This window comes from Mirounga leonina, unplaced genomic scaffold, assembly GCF_011800145.1.
Source record: "Mirounga leonina isolate KUSES-001 unplaced genomic scaffold, KU_Mleo_1.0 Mir_92, whole genome shotgun sequence".
NCBI lineage: Eukaryota > Metazoa > Chordata > Mammalia > Carnivora > Phocidae > Mirounga > Mirounga leonina.
The window spans coordinates 20,492,907-20,510,037 of record NW_023270852.1 but is presented as its reverse complement, the minus strand read 5'-3'; positions in this window follow the sequence as shown (position 1 = coordinate 20,510,037).

Here is a 17,131-nt window from a genome sequence, read left to right as displayed (position 1 = left end):
CTATTTGTGGTAGTTATGTTCTGTAAAATAGCCATGAACACTGAATTAGTGAATCCTGAACGTTGTTCCTGCAGGAAATACAGGGTTAGGTGCCTGCAAGCTTCTGTTTTCATTTTTTGTCAACCGATTAATACATAACCTTGTTTTATGTGTGTTTCTGTTTAAAGACATTGCACTTAATATACATTGCAGATTCAATTAACATTGACCTCATGGCCAATAGCACTATAACTGATGCTGAACAAGGCTTCTTGGATACATGCATTTTGTCCACAAAGTAAATCACAGCCTTCTTACACTTAGGAACACTACATAGCACTTTAGCACTACCCTCAGGGCCCATTTTCGACAGTGAAATTACCACAAAAAGTACTAACGTGAGAGAGGGGGACAATAGTTACAGTCCAAGTGCTGAAAAAGAAAGCAGAGCATTACTTTGTTTGACCTCAGGTGGGAACTTGCATGTAATACAACTCAAATTTTTCACCCTTCTACACATATATGAGAAAAATCATGAAAGCCCATAAGTGTTGATTTTGGGGCTACAGATAAATTTTAGTAAGTAGGAGAATTTGCAAATATCAAATCTATGAATAATGAAGATTGGTTGTACTTGCATTTATATACATGTATACATTTAGAAATTGAAAATTAACCTGGGAGAATAATTATAAAGAATATTAGATCATAGAGTTTATGGGGCAAAGAAGGGGACAAAGTTTATGGCAGAGCAGTAGCACGTAAGTTTTCAATATAGAATTCGATGAAATAAAGTAAGTTGAAATAAAGCACATCCAGAACTTTTGAGTAGCATTCCTGAGTCTGTTGATGAAGAAGGAGCTGGGGTGTCCATACCATGATGTGATGGAAAAAGAGATTCCAAAACTCTGCTATTGTTGCTGTGTTCTGACCTATGCTGGCGTATATATATATTTTTTTTTTTAAAGATTTTATTTATTTATTTATTTGACAGAGAGATAGCACAAGTAGGCAGAGAGGCAGGCAGAGGGAGAGGGAGAAGCAGGCTCTCCGCTGAACAGGGAGCCTGATGCGGGGCTCGATCCCAGGACCCTGGGATCATGACCTGAGCCAAAGGCAGCCGTTTAACCGACTGAGCCACCCAGGCGCCCCTATGCTGGCGTATATTAATCCCTGAAGAGATATTACTCTATAACACTGTGGCTTACACACCAAAATTACTCCTTCACTTCTGACAAACTAATATTTTGTGACTACTCAGAGTTCACTATCTCGACTATCCAAGTTTTTTATTCTTCAGATCAGAGTGAACACATAATTTTCAATGAGATGAAGAGGATTTGCATGATAATTCAAGAACGGCTTAGCAGTCAACAAATAGTAGGGGAGAAAAACAGTCAAGACAATAAAGATTCTTTTTTCCATGAAAATATTATATCTTCACATATATAACTGAGGATTAAAATGAAATAACCCTTAAATAAAACAGACTAACTTCTGACAGCTAACTTCTAGACCCCTCAGTGGCAAAGCCAAACCCAAAGTAACAGTGGCCTTTGGACATCAGGTCCATGGGTATAATTCATGGGCTTTCTTTATCTTTCATAAAGTTATCTGGGAGAAAGAGCAGTGGTCATGCAAACAGCCCCAGATCTTAAACAAAACTAACATTTGAACAGAGCAAAATTTTTAATCTGAAAATAGGAAACATGAAAGAGATGACCATTAGATTGATTAATTCCAAAGGATTTAGAACTGATGTTTCTTTTTCATAGGGTGACAAACAACTTGAAAATGTTGAGGATGTCTTTCCTTTACAAAGGCACTTTGCTTCACTAATCTAATTCTTTGGTGGAGCCATTAATTTTGCCTCAAAGAAAAAGGGATATTTTAGCTCCTAAGAAACTCCACAGTCACAAAGCAGAGACTTGATGTGATTAAAACAAGCTCTTTCCATCATAGGCTCAGCTGAGGAATTTGGGTAAATGCTAATTCTGTGATTTTCATATTTCAGTGATTTGGCTCTCTTATCAGTTCCCATTATGCTAACTTTTTTCGTGAAAATGAAAAGAAAATGAGGGATTGCAGTTCAAGTTTCCTCTTAATGTGATGGCTGCCTTCTGTGAGAGTCATCAGGAAGTCAGCTCACTCAAATTTTGAAAACTGACTGGAATCCATAATTATTGATGTCTGAAGCCCATACTCTCCTAAAAACCTGTGAATAGTCCTTGGCTTTTACACAGTCAACAGGATTCCCTGTGCTTCTGTTCTTCATCCTTAAAACACTTCCAACAGAAAGCTAGTGAATTGCCCAGGTTATTTATGGTGGGCAGAAAAACTTGTTTCTAGAATATTCTGAATATTTAAGAAAAATGGAACTATCTCCATATGATGATATTAGGAGGTGGACCCTTTGAGAGATAATTAGGTTTAGATGAGGTTATGAGATGAGAGCCCCCATGATGGGATTAATTTCCTTACTAAAAAAAGGAAGAGATACCAGAGCTGCTTCTGCACCAAGTAGACACGGCAAGAAGGTGGCCATCTGAAAGCCAGAAAGAGATCCCTCACCAAGAACCAAATCTGTTGGCACTTTGATCTTGGGCTTCTTAAGGCCTCTTAGAACAGTGAGAAATAAATGTGTGTTGTTTAAGCCACCTTTGATGGTGTTTGATGGTAATTTGTTAGAGCAGTTGATGGTAATTTGTTAGAGCAAATTTGTTAGAGCAGCCAGAGCTATGACAAACAGCAATAAAAATAACAATAACACAACAACAGTAATTATAATATATCTCATATACCATTTAGGAGAATTCTTTCTCTGCTGACCCCACCACCCAAGTTATTGAATTGAGCCTCTTCTCATTTCACAGATCATGGGAAACCAAGTATTCTCTCCCAAAGTTTGCTCACCTTCTCTGTTGTTTCATCTTCATGGACTCTCTGCTCCCTGGGCTCTTATTTCCACACACCATCTCTTCGATGCTATTCCTTGTCCTTGAACATGCAACTTAGCATTCCTTTGCATATGAAACAGAAACACAAATCCGCTTGAGTAAAACATTTGTGGGCACAATTGAGTTTGCTGAAGTTTTTTGTTGCTGTTTTGTTTGTTTGTTTGTTTGTTTTTGAGGTGGGGAATGCTGAAATAGGAATAATGGTGAAGCAATGAAAACAATATTAAAATCCATATTAAATAGATTATTTCTAATTTTTTTGTGTGTGAAAACCAAAAAGTTTTACTGTTTACATTAGTTTTCTATGGCTGTTAAAACAAAATACCACAAACTTTTAGTGGCTTAAAACAATGGATATGTATTATCTCATGGTTCTAGAAGCTAGAAATCCTAAATTAGTATCACTGAGCCAAAATCAAGGTATCAACAGGGCTGCATTCCCTCAGTAAATTCTCGGGGTTGAATCCATTCCTTTCCTCTCAGCTTCTGTTGACTGCTGACATTCCTTTGCTTATGGCCACATCACTTCAACTTGGCTTCTATTTTTATATTACATCTTCATCTCTGTGTGTCTAATTTCCCTCTGCCTCTGTCTTAATAAGGACATTTGTGATGACATTAGGGCCCAGACAAATAATCCAGGATGGGGTGCCTGGGTCGCTCAGTTGTTAAGTGTCTGCCTTCGGCTCAGGTCATGATCCTAGGGTCCTGGGATCGAGCCCCGCATCGGGTTCCCTGCTCTGTGGGAAGCCTGCTTCTCCCTCTCCCACTCCCCCTGCTTGTGTTCCCTCTCTCACTGTGTCTCTCTCTGTCAAATAAATAAATAAAATCTTTAAAAAAATAATAATAACCAGGATAATCTCCCCATGCCAAGATCCTTAATTTAACCACATCTGCAAAGACAGTTTTTTTTTTTTTTTTTTTTTTTCCTTTCCCTGTAGGGTACCATTTACAGCTTCCAGAGATTTGGACCAGATATCTTTGGGTGGTTGTTATTTATCATACAGTGTTCTCACCTAATTCCAGCCTATCTCCATTTTGTTACTTCCTCTTCTGTCTCTCTTCCCCCTCTTCTGTTTTAGTAACCTCTTCCTTCCAAGGAGAGCTAAACTCTTCTCCCTGTATTACATGAAACAGGTTGTTTCAACAACTCATCTGTTGCATACTTATGAAGGTACTCCAGACAAAAACAAAACAAAAAATAAAGGAATAATAAACAAAAACCTATTTGACGGGAACCATGATTGCTACAAAGTGAGAATTTATTTTCCTATTATTACAAAAGATTTGTTTCATTTTACTTATCTCTCAAAATCTCATGACAATTTAAAAAATAACTGTAAATATCTTAATATTCTCATGACAATAATTTTTTTAAAGATTTATTTATTTGGGGGGGATACACAGAGAGAGAGGGAGAATCTCAAGCATACTCCATGCTGAGCCCTGATGAGCGGCTCGATCCTACCACCCTGAGATCACAACCTGAACTGAAACTAAGAGTCAAACGCTTAACTGACTGTGCCACCCAGACCCCCAGTATTCTCCTGACAATTCTTTTTTTTTTTTTTTTTAAGATTTTATTTATTTGCGAGAGAGAGAATGAGAGACAGAGAGCATGAGAGGGAGGAGGGTCAGAGGGAGAAGCAGACTCCCTGCCGAGCAGGGAGCCCGATGTGGGACTCGATCCCAGGACTCCAGGATCATGACCTGAGCCGAAGGCAGTCGCTTAACCAACTGAGCCACCCAGATGCCCCCTCCTGACAATTCTTAATGGAATATGGTTAGTTTCTGCATTTTATTTATTTATTTATTTTTATTTTTTTTAAGATTTTATTTATTTATTTGAGAGAGAGAATGAGAGAGAGCACATGAGAGGGGGGAAGGTCAGAGGGAGAAGCAGACACCCCGCCGAGCAGGGAGCCCGATGTGGGACTCGATCCAGGGACTCCAGGATCATGACCTGAGCCGAAGGCAGTCGCCCAACCAACTGAGCCACCCAGGCGCCCTAGTTTCTGCATTTTAAAGATGAGGTAAAACTGGCCTCAAAAGATAAGGTGACTGTGCAAGTTTATATAGCTAGGGAGGGGAAGAGCTAGAAGTAGTACTCTCTGACTCCAAGGCCTCGCTCTTAATCACTAAGCTTTACCGCCCCTTGAAGTTCAGTCTGCTAGTCTATAAAAAGAGATAGAATTACGGTTAACCAAGCATTACTTGCAATGTTAAATAAAGTAGTTCAGGTGAAAGTACCAAATTATAAAGCTTCTTGCAGAAGTGACCACCGTCACCTCCGTAGTCGCCACCACACTCTCGATACCACTCTCACCACCACCACCACTAACATCACAGTCAACGCTACCGTCACCATCACCTCCACTACTACTGTCACCTCCTTTACCACAGGCTCCGCCATTGTGAACACAGCCACTACCACCCCCACCACACCTCCACCAACACCGAAACTGTCATCAGCACCACAGCTGTCATCAGCTCACGGCCACTACCACCGCCCCTGCTACCCCCACGACCGTCAGGAACCCGCGGCTGCTGCCCCCAGCACCTCTAGTCATGCGCTCCACCTGGCTCACACCAACTCATCAAATACGACTTAGAACCCCCTTCAACTCTACTTGCACTGATACCACAGTGGGAACTCAAAATAGGCCGTGGTAGGGGCACTTATCCCCTGAAAATGAGGAAATACTGCAAACCAGTGGTATTTATCTCCCAACGCACCAGGAATCCCCATGCCACCAACGCCACCATACCAGTACCACCATCATTACTACGACCCTCACTTCCAGAACCACTGCCATCGTATCATTCTCTGTTTTCAACCCGTGGTAATTATTACCATCTGGAAGATGACACTTAATTTTTTTTCCTTAGATGAATCAGCATGTCATTGTGGTGATTATTTATGTGGTTATGCATTAGAAAATAATGTAAATTTTGGCCTTGGTACAGGAGCCTACTATGTAAGAGCATAATGGAACATGGGGTGGGAGTGGGGCGAGGGGACATCCTCCAAGCTCAACATCCTTCTTGGCTATAAAACGTGCTGTGAGGTTTTGCTAGATTTATTGGACAGGCAAAGTCTATCCACACCAAATCCATTAAAACAATCCTGCTGGCACTCCATTATTGTCACATCAGTTAGGCTGCGGATGGCTTGAAATACATTCATCTCTAGGAATAAGAGAGAGTGGTGGTAAAGCTGGCGTGTCTACGTACCTGGGGAGGTTTGAGGCTGTGAGTACGGAAGCTCTTCTTTTATTATAGCATTACACAGGGCTAAAAAGTGAGTTGAATGTGGCTTAGGATGCTTCAAATGAGGTCTTTAGTCTGACTTTAGAGAGAAAAAGGCGTAGAAAGCAAACAGGAACATACATAAAAATATTTGCTAAACACTCGTGAACTCTGCCTTTTTACATATACACTGTATGATTGATATTATTTACATTTTACTAATAAGTGGACTGAAACTAGGAGATGTAAAATTACAATATGTGCCAGGGTTTCAAGTTCATACTTTCCTACTGCATCTTATTTCCTCATAGACAGGAGGACGGAGGACATTTAATATAAAGACTTAATAGGTACAAAAATAAAGTCAGATCCTTTCATGTGCATCTCTTTATATTATCAAAATAAATTTGTAAAATAGGCATCACTATCTCCATTTTACAGTTCAGGAAAAGGATAGTTAAAGAAATTACGTTACTTATTTAAAGCAAATCAGCTGATAAGAGCCAGAAGGAGGATTCAAATTTATAGTACAATATTCTAAACAACACTAGACCCCCACTCTTCTTCCCCTACCCCAAACTTTAGGGATGTTAGTGCATAGATATTAGTGGGAATTGAGTCAGATTGTTTTATAACATGACTTAAAATATTCTTTGCTCAATAGCCACCTAAAGTTTTATTTTCATGTTATAGGCAATTTGTTTTGTTTGAGTTTGCTGTTGTTGTTGTTTCTTTGCTTTTATTTTATGAATTGCTTGAACTCATGTCACTTTATGTTTATGGGTGGCTTTCAGATTGATCACTGAATAACATACTCTGTAGATTGCCTGCATTTAATCCAGTATATTTGAAATCTAGGACTTTGTTGTTGTGCACATTAAGATAAATTAATTAGTTGACCTTTGAGGTTCTTTTTAGGCAGTGTTATTAATTGTCCTAATTATTTAGGTCTTTCTAACCCTTTTTAAAAATCCTGTATTGATTCTAATTACTGTTCTTTATGTGATTATTATCTAATGTCTTGGTAAATGCATGTATGGACATTTATCTTGAATTTTCTCTATTTACCTAAAGCAAGATTTTTTTTAAGCAACTTGTCTTCCCTTTAATCAGCTGTCACCTTTCACATAATGCCAGTGGCAGAAATAAACTGACAGTAATCTAATGGTGAGAGGCAGTAGAAACAATTTAATCCTAGATTAAGGAATTCCCAGCTGCTACTAATGTGTATACAAGATGATGTTTTAGCGAGAATTCTCTTTGTTCTATATCCTCAGTATTTCCTTTAGTATGTTCCTTTTCTTCTACTTTCACTGCCATTGACCTTTAGAGACCATTACTTTCATTCAGGTAAAGTCCACATTGTTATTTAATATAGTCCTTAGATGTGTTCAGACTCACTCAGAATGATAGCTTGACCAAGCTGTACGTTCTAGTCTTGAGCCTTCCCTGTGTAAGAGAAGGGGATGACGGTAGAGCTGGATTAGCTGCTGCCTGCCTTCTTCCTGTCCTGCTGACCGCTGCTTTGATGCCACTTGTTCTGACACAGGCATTGTCCTCTGTGCTGGAGATACACAGAATTCTATCAGTAGAGTGGCAGCAGCACTAAAAACACTGAAATTAGTGGTTCCGTAAATACAGAGGTCAAGTGGGGTCTCACTTATTTTGTGTATGGAGACGATGGTGCATCTGGGAGGGTGTATGAGTCCCTTAAACCTAATTTTCAGATCCTTTATGATCCTTAAGGATATAGTCATTAACTAGGTAGAAAAGGGCAAGAAAAGAAGGAAAATTAATTCTAAAACATTTTATGTATATGATAGTATTTAATTTTCACATTGCCCCTATTAAATAAACATCAGTTGTTACAATTCTAAACAATAAGCCAAAGCTGAGAGAAGCTAAGTAATTTCTCCAAAATTATCACTTAGTAATTAGTCAAGCAATGGTTTAATGCTGTATTGGTTTGTTAAAAACAAAACAACAGAACTAAAATGGAGTTGCTTATGCTAAGCCCCATGTTACCAAACCAAAACTTAATTACTGTTTCAGCTCTCCCACAAATGGCACCTTAAATCAGACAATCAGGGATCACCTGATCAGCATTAGTTAGGTAATCTGCCTGATGATGTCTCCAATTCCTAAAGGAAAGTAACTTTGCAATAACCAGATGGCTTTTTGCCTATTGTAACTTCCTTGTTCCTGCTCCCTTCTCCCTATAAAAGTCTTTTATTTTGTATAGTTGCTTAGAGCCCCTTTCTGTCTGATAGATGAATGCTGCCTGATTCATGAATCATTGAAAGAAGCCAATAAGATCTTTAAAATTTACTCAGTTGAATTTTGCTTTTTAACAGATTTAATTCTCAAGCCCAATTTCTTTGCTGTACCAGTGCTCATTTTTTGGATTTCACAGATGAGTAATTTTTTTAAATGGAGATTTATCATACATTGCATTTTAAAAAGTAATGGTATTTTGAAAAATAGCTATTATCTATTAGAAATCCCATTGAATAAAAAGAAGGAATTTTAGTAAAAAATTAGCACAGACACACATATAGAACAAAAGCAGTCATTTCCAAGAAAGTATAGCTGGCAGTCTCTATCACACACCCCACATTTTTCTAAAATTCATTTTCTTCCTATTTCTGAAAATTTTCTGGTGGATCAGTATTTGGAAACCACTACAGTAGGCTAGTAATTGACTTGGGACAATTAGCCAAGTGCTGTGATTTTTAAGAGCCACCCTTTCTTTTGGGATAGCCATGAGTCAGAGCATTCCAATGTGCTAGTCCAAATGGCTGACTCCCATATTATGATGTCCTGTGTTTGCTTACATATAGGCCAACTCTGTCTTTAACAAGAGCTTATTTTTCATGGGGGTGGGAGGAATCATGGAGGAGAGAGTGAGCAGCCCCCCTTGTATCCAGCTCTTCAAGAATGATGGTCAGAGTGAGAATAGAGCTCCTGCAATTAGAATTAGAAATGCCAGCTTTCCCCTTTGGTTTATTGGGAGGAGGACATAAAACTTGCCAAGTGCCCCACAGAGTCTCCCAATGTGAAGTCCTATTTCAAATACTTACTGCCTGCTGCTATCTGAATTTCCATTTAAAAATAATTATCAAAACCATATGGGTTAAAAGGGTTGGGGGGAGTCTTAAAATGGAAATATGTAAATTGCAGCAATTTTGGCCTTTTGCATTTGGCTGAGTCTCCCCCCAGGCCCAGAACTTCCTTCTGTGCCTCTTGCAGTGTGCGTTCCCATGCTGCTGCCCCCACCTGGGCATAGGCCACCCCCTTCTATCCTTGCAATCCTGCACTACAGCTCTGAGCAGTAGAGTAAACTTAGTTCTCTAGGTCCTAGTGGCTCTCCACTTCTCAGAATCATTTTAAGCTCTTTTTCTCCATGAGAAGTTGTTCCTACCTTCTTGGCCCACTACAGGTAAAACCACCACTGACTCTTGTGTGTCCCCAGTGTGTACTGTGCTAACCTCAGTCAAACAAACAAACAAACAAACTCTCACAAATCCATCTGGCTGTTTGTTCTACTAGATTGTGACCTACTTGAAGTCAAGGTATAATTACTCATCTCTGCATCCCTAGCAACAATATGTTACCTCACATACCCAATACATGATTATTGATTGAGTAGGAGCTAACAGAAATTTGATTTAAACTATACAATAATTATTATATAATATTTATAAAAACATTATATAACATTATATAATGTATAATTATGCAATAATAAACTGGCTTTCCTGAATAGATTAAAAAGGATTTATTATGAATCCTCAAACCCACTATTAGAAATCATATGTAGGTTCCTCACAGGCCATTTAAATTTTTGTAAAACATTAAGACTGTTATTGTTAAAAAACAAAACTCAACTTAGTAAATTTTAAAGATCTTATGGGCTTTATTCAATGGTTCATGAATAGACAGCATCCCATCTAATAAATAGAAAGGGACACCCAATAGTTGTACAAAATGAAACACTTTTATGCAGAAGGGGTGGGACAAGGAAGTTATCCTAGCAAACTGCTGATTGTGGCAAAGTCACCTTTCTTTAGGGGAAAGTAGGGGTCTATCATGAGTTGACCAGATAATTTTAATCGACTTGTTTAAGACTCCATTCCTGGGGGAGGCTGAAACTGCAATTAAGTTAAGTAATAAGTCACAGTTGGGTGACCCTGGGGCTTAGCATATGTGACTATTGGGCCTATTGCCTTGTTTTTAACATTCCTAACTAGACTTATTTATGCCATGACATAGTATTTTTGGGTAGGATTGCATGACTTAAAAACAAAAACTGGAAAAAAAATAGTAATGAGTGCTAACCAGGTGCTTGTTCCATAATAATACTAACATCTTAATGTTTAGGCATTGTGAAGGAACAGCTTTGGTGTGACAGGGACTACTTTTAGAGACTTCAAAGTAACGCTAGCAAATTTATGTATATTGTAATGGTACTGTGCATTTTTAATATGAATTTCTGACTTTTCCATATAAAATCTTATCACAGTTTAGCTCTTATGGTATTGTTTTTATACAATGTCCTAGACATAGGTCTAAATCTGAGGTAACAGATGTCCACATTTATCAGTATGTGGCCACTAATCACCTGAAATGTGGCTAGTCTGATATATTGTAAGGATATACCAGATTTTGAAAATTTAGGACAAAATAAAAGAATGTATAAGGTGTCTTATTAATATTTTTCTTGATTATGTATTAAATGATGATATTTAGAGTGTATTGATTTAAATAAAAATTAACTTCAGTGGTTTATTTTTATTCTTTAACATGGATACTAGAATACTTAAAATTACATACACGCCTCACATTTGTGAATTAGGTACATTTCTTTTTGACAGTGCCATTCTAGATAGATTATGTAAATGGGCCAGTTTCTGTGGCTACTTTGTGTGTTGCCCTTGAATCTTGGGTGGAAGCACAGAGGGTGACAACATATAATATCATTAATACATGTTTATTTAGAATCTACCATGCAACATACCCTGTGATAAGCACCGAAAATGCAAGTTTGAAATAAACAGTCATGATCCCTGCTATCACAATATATAACCTAGTGAGAGAGATATATGTTAAGCAAAGACTTATTTGAATACCTAATTTGACCAATGTGGTGCTTGGCACAGTAAGAGATATTCAGAAGTACTTAAGTCAAAATATCCAGCTTTAAAGAATTTTCAAAGTAGTCAGATACATTTCCTAATAAAAAATGAAAATATTCATTCCATAGTGTATTTTTTTCCCTTTTGATATTTTTCTCCTTGAATATTTAAACCAGTCTGTATTTAACCACAGCTCTTTTAGAAATGATAAAATCTAGGTATTCTGGAAAACTTAGACATTTGCCTTACTGCGTACCTTGGTAATTGAGCTTGTTGCATTGGAAAGAATGCTAGACTGGGCATGCAGAATCCTGAATGTTAGACTTGTCTTTGTCTTGACTTAGCTTGACTATCTTAAAAAAAGTGATTTCTTTCTTTCAGCTTCATAACCTATTTCTGGTAAAAAGGGGTTGGTCTAGGTGATTTCTATATCAGCTAGAATGTTTGTTGCCATAAGTGGAAGCCCCAAACTTGGTTAATTGGTGGAGGTTAATTATGGGCCCAACAAACTAAAAAGTCCAAAATTCCTCCAATCTCCAAAAGTCTGCAAGGTTTGGTCCAGCAGCTTAACCAGGGACCAAATTTCTCTCCATCTCTCTGTCTGCTTATTTCACTTTGAGACTCATTGGTCCTAAAATGGCTGCCAGCCCCTTTCTATTCATACAACCAGCATAAGAGAGTGGCATTTGCCTCAGTATTCTTAGTGCAAATTCTTAGATTCTTCTTAGAGTCTCCGGTTGGTGGAACTTAGATGGCATGCCCATCCATAAACCTAGCTCTGCAGATAAAACAGTAGCCTGATGGGCTTAGTTTAGTTCACATGTTTCACCTATGGAGCCAGAAATAAATTCAGTTTCCCTGAAACCGTGTCGACCCCTAAACAGAAATTGTAGCCACTGTCAAGGGGAAAGGGAGGAGTGAAGGCAACCCACAGATGCTCCACAGGGCACCTGCATGATCTTGATGAAATTATGTTGCATTCTGTGCTACTGCATTATCTTGTCTGCAAGATGATGAGAACACTGTCATACTTAGTGCACGAGATTACCGTGAGAGCAAAACAAAAGAGCCAATGTGAAGGTTCCTAGCACAGAGCCTAGCTTTACATAAAATTTTCAGGCACTCATTCTGTTTGTCTATGAGTCTGTCTCTTAGCCTCTCATTTCCCCATTCCTCACTATATTTGTCCATAAAATATATATATGAAAGCTTCTCTTTTGGCTTATTCCAAAAACTCTAATGAGAATTCATGGGTAACAAATGTAAATTGTGTGAAACTTCTTATATATCAACATAATTTCATTTATTCTCTCAGAAGCTTAACTGCATTGGTCTGGGTGTTTGTTTTAGTGTGACTTAATGTCTAAAGATACATCAGTTTCCCTACATTGACTAATTGCCATTTCCAGCAACACATCCTGAGAAAAATGTTTTCACAATATTCTGCAAACATGTACTGATTTCTCCCTCTGAACTTCCTTGTAAACAACTTATCAAGCCTTCCAAATTCAGACTGTCATTAATAGAGTAGAAACAGTGTAGTAATTTTTTTGAACTGCTGGTGTAGGGTAAACACCAAACATAAACATACACTCCTTTCTCTATATCTATAAATGCACGGTAGATACACAAACATGTGATCCAAATCATATTGTTACAAAAAAACAGAAAGTGCATGTTAGCTTTCCCTGAATTCTGTAAATGAGCTTCAATTACACATATTACTACCCATGGTGATCCTATTTCAAAATGTCTTTGAATTCATCTGCACTGAGATGACCTGGCATCTCTTCAACTCAATATGTGCAAAAGGAAACTCAATTTTGTCTCTCCCTTACCTAATTTTTTTTCACGTTGCTTATTTCTGTCAATGAGACCTCCATCCTCTCAAGTCTTAAGATCTCAGAATTATCATTAACACGTTTCTTTTTCTTATAATAATATCCTATCCTATTACTTTAACCACTATAATATATATAACAAACCTATTTCCATCTCGTCATTACAATTGCTACTTCCCTGGCATTTGTCAAATGAATCTGTGGCCCCAGGTTCATTAAATGCCTATATCTAATGCCTGTTTGCTGACAGGTCTTCCTAAATGAACTCCGGAATCTTTGCTTTATTCATCTTTATATTCTTAGCATTTAGCAGTTTCTAACATATATTATATGCTCATTAAATATTGGTTGAAGTCACATTTGATTTATCCAAGTGCCCCCAGTCTCTTTGCATTCAAAATCAAACTCTAACTTGCTGTCTGAATAATTTCCTCAAAGTACAGTTCTGTTCATACCACTTTTTTAATAAACACAATAAAAGGTGCCATTTGTTTAAAGTCTACTGTGTTTCAGCGTTATTCTTCTCAATAACCCTCTAGCAAGCTATCATTTCCATTTTCACTGATGAGGAAATTGAGGTACAGTGAGGTGAGGACACAGGTTGAGCTCACAAAATTATCAAGGTGCAGGTCTTGTGTATAAATTCACATCTCTGTGATCCCAGGGACTGTGGTTTCCACTACGCTCTTTGCCTTACTCTGCTCAAAAATTTCTGTATGCCTCTCTAAAATTTAGTCCTGCCCTTTTAGGACAGGAACAGATCATTAAAGATCTGGATTGTGAGTGTCTGCTGAGGCCTTGTTATTCAGAGCGAGGTGGGTGAGCAGCAGCCTGCCATTGCTCAGAGCTTGTTAGCGATGCTGAATCTCAGGCTCCAGCCCAGACCTACTGAACCAGAATCTACATTTTAACAAGATCCCTCAAGTGATTTGTAAACACATGGAAGGTTCAGACTCATATTTCAGGGAAACCCTGATTACTAGATACCAGCACTGATTTACCAAGGAGAACCTAGAGTCATGCTAGCCTACCTCAGCTCTTTCTCCATAGGGTTATCAAAGACATTGCTTAAGGAGATGGGGGTGATTTTAGCAATGTGTTGTATACCTACAAGGGACGCTCTAATAATTCAAGGCTTTTTATTCGTAACAGTCATTACAGTTTGTAGTCACATATTTTGGGAACGAATACTTGCTTATGAATCTGATGAAGCTAAAAGTTCTAACAGGAGGGTGACTTTATGCTCTCGGCACCATTATTTTCCCAGCACCAAGCATAGGACATGGTAGGGGTTCAATATACGTGCGTTGAATAAATGAATATGGTATAGAATAATGACCTTGGGGACAAAGTTTGGTCAAAATATGTGGGGCTACTAATAAGGATATTTTAGCTAAGGGATGGGGATTCAAATTAGAGGGAACTTTCTAGTGTTGTGTTACATATCTCTCTTTTGTTCTACACTTATTCTATCACTGCATCTAAGACATTCCAATTATGTTTCTTAAGCTTGTACTTATGATCATCCTGCGGAAAGGTTGAACATGTTAGAGGACAGAATTAATGTCCAGTAAGATATTTAAAAGACTGAAATCATAGTATGACTTAAAAAATGAAATTTAATGGAACTAAATGTAATAGCATGCATTTTGGTTCAAAAAATCGATGAAAAAAATGGAGGAATTGTGACTTTAGGAAAATGAGTGAAAACACAGTTTTATATGGTGCAATATCATTCAAAATAGTGGCATTACTATCCATAAAAATTATATAAGTTAAGGATGAAATGTGGAGCATCCAAAGTGAAGAAGATTATAGTTGCCTATTTCAAGCCTCAGTGAACTTTTCTGAAAAGAGCTAAATAGTCAAATTCTCATCTTTGTGGGCCATAAGTTCTTCTTTATCACAACTACTCAATTCCTCTATTGTCATGGGAAACCTGCTATAGGTAATAGGTAAACAAATGAATGATTGTGTTCTAATAAACTGTTTTATATACACTGAAATTTTAATTTCATATAATTGTCTGAAGTATTCTATTTTTTTAAATTTTCTTTTCAACTATTTAAAAATGTAAAAAACATTCTTAGCTCATGAGCCATACAAAACCAGGCTAAACCTGGTCCACAGGCCAAAATTCGGCAAACACTGCTCTATTCTATGGTAGTCTGAGCCCATATAGAATTTAGTTATTGGATGCCAACCATTTGGACAGAAATGGATAAATTGTTAGGTCTCCAAATAAGAATGAATATCATTCTGATAAGAATGAAAAGTACTAGGGGCACCTGGGTGGCTCAGTCGGTTAAGTGTCCAAGTCTTTGTCTTTGTCAGGTCATGGTCTCAGGGTCTTGAGATCAAGCCCTGCATCGGGCTCCACACTCAGCAGGGAGTCTGCTTGAGATTCTTTCTCTCCCTTTGCCCCTCTCCCCCACCCCTGCATATGTGCTCTCAGCCTCTCTTTCTGAAATAAATAAATAAAATCTTTAAAAAAAAGAAAGACTGAAAAGTACTGCTACGTGAAGAAAATAAAAGGAAAATGGAATACCTAGTTCGGAAAAGAAAGGATTTTGTACAACATGGTTTCCACCTTCAAATAATTGAAAGTAAATTTAAGAAAATATGAAATAGGGTTACAGAGGTAGTATATCATTGCTCTTCAGAGATAGAATTTAGATTCAGAAAGGCTTGGTTTCATCATGGAATGTGTATGATATTTTGGACAATATACTAAATATTTTCCTGCCCCCTCTCCTCATTTATAAATTGAAGAAAATTACAATACCTATCGATTAAATTAGTCTTTTTATGTAAAATAAACAAACAAAAACAAAGAAACAAATTTAAAAAATGCTCCAAAACTTAGTGGCTTGAAACAACAATCATATATTATTTCTCTCAATTCTGTGGTAAACTGGACAATCCCTCTGTTGTTTTTGCCTGGACTCCCACATATGACTACATTCAGCCAGAGTATCAGCTGGACTGGGATATCTAAAATGGATTCACTTGTTTGATAATGGTGCTGACTATTGGGTGAGGTGCCTGGGATCTTCTCCCCATGGTCTCTCATTTTCCACTAATCTAGACTGGCTTTTTTATTTGATGACTTGAGGGCAAGATTCTAAGAGAGCAAAGGAAGATCCTTCAGGGACTTTTGAGACCTAGAATACAAAACACACAGTGTCATTTCCACCACATTATATTTTCAAAGGAAGGTAAGGGATTAGTCCAGATTTAAGAAGGTGGGGAAAGGGCCTTCACCTCTGGATGATAGGGGCAGAACAGTTAAATTGCAAAGGATATGGTCATAGGGATTAGTCATTAAATATGGTCATTAATCTACCACACCTACTGGGCGCCTGGGTGGCTCAGTCATTAGGCATCTGCCTTCGGTCGGGTCATGATCCTAGGGTCCTGGGATTGAGTCCCACATCAGGCTCCCTCCTCGAGGGGAAGCCTGCTTCTTCCTCTCCCACTCCCGCTGCTTGGGTTCCTGCTCTCACTATCTCTGTCTCTGTCAAATAAATAAAATCTTTAAAAAAAAAAAATCTACCACACCTACTTAATGGGGTATTGTGAGGGTTAAACAAGGTAACATTTGCAAAACATTTACCATAGCCCCCAACCCACAGTAATTGCTTAATAAATAGTGACTATATCATTCTGGGTCTGATAGAATGAAGAGGGGAAGGAAGAACACATAATGGGAGATGTTCCAGGTTGGAATGAGCTGTTTCTGAGTGTAATGTCATCAAGACAAGTATCAAAATTGGATGGATTAAAGAAGAGAAGACAACACTGGATATGTAGCTAGATAAGGGGAATTGAAGATTCATTCAAGCTTCAAAATTCTTAATTGATTTTTTTTTTTCTCTTCATTGTATGGACATCAGTTATCAGTGGAGTACAATTTAAGGCAAAACTCATGACATGTATGAGGATATGTATATTAATTTTATTGCCAGGT